Source organism: Penaeus monodon, chromosome 24, assembly GCF_015228065.2.
Source record: "Penaeus monodon isolate SGIC_2016 chromosome 24, NSTDA_Pmon_1, whole genome shotgun sequence".
NCBI classification, from domain to species: Eukaryota; Metazoa; Arthropoda; class Malacostraca; order Decapoda; family Penaeidae; genus Penaeus; species Penaeus monodon.
The window spans coordinates 9,405,125-9,406,087 of NC_051409.1; the positions used below are offsets into that span (position 1 = coordinate 9,405,125).

At 36.2% G+C, this 963-nt stretch overlaps 1 protein-coding gene across 1 annotated transcript in view; it reads right to left on the reverse strand.

Annotated features, from left to right (window-relative positions):
• LOC119588543 (glutamine synthetase-like) overlaps window positions 1-963 on the reverse strand; it is a 6,759-nt gene that overhangs the window by 5,341 nt on the left and 455 nt on the right. The gene's annotated exons all lie outside the window — the stretch shown is intronic.

Sequence of the window (963 nt, forward strand, 5' to 3'; positions counted from 1 at the left end):
CACAGTATCGCTAATTATTCAAGGCCAAATCCTTAAGCCAATATTTAATATTTGGTCAGCTTTGTTTGCAGGTAAACCGCGATATATAAACAGTGCGTAAACAATTGCGTAAATTTGATAGGTTTCTCCATTTGAAAATGAAAAAATCAATAAATACGATTTCCCGCATACATTTATCCGTGAATGTTTGCAACTATGCTTCACCGATGACCACGAAAACCGTTCTAGAATAAAATGGGTTATTCTTTACAGTATTACTGCATCCTTTCAAAACTAAATTCCCTATTACTTAATTCAACAACAGCTTTAGGGGCAGTCCCGGGAATCCACAAACTTCTCTCTATGACCCAAAATCCTTTCAACAGCGTTTCAATCTCATGGACTATCTCCATAAAATATCTGTCGCGACCTATTTTCTGTCACTCCTACCGTTTCTCTAAGCCTGCGCGGATTATTCCATATCTCGGCGTGTTTACTTTTGTGCAAGTTTACAACTGGATTACAACAGAATTCTGTATCTGTCAGAATTCAAGCCCTCAACTTGTTAACACATGAACCCCCGTCTTAATAAACAATGACAAGGTTCGCCGTGTTGAACCAAAATTCCTCCAAACTCATACCGATTGTCATATTTCCCTTAGCATATGTATACTTTAACTGGTAAGCGTCGTAACATTGAAAAATTCGATCGAGGTGCGATATTTAAATACGGATTATATACTTATACGAGTGCACTAAGTTTTAATAACTTTTATGCACTTAATGACACCATGCAGACTAAGCATCATTTCAACTGCAACTTCAGACGCGTTATAAACATTTACCCACTCTTTAAATGCTAGCGTTTGAGGCGCACTTGTCTATTGACAATTATTTAATAATTCAGTACGACAAATTGTAATTTTATATAAAAATTAGTCCATTAATCAAGTTTAAAATCTTGCTTCTCCTGACGAGCCCTAT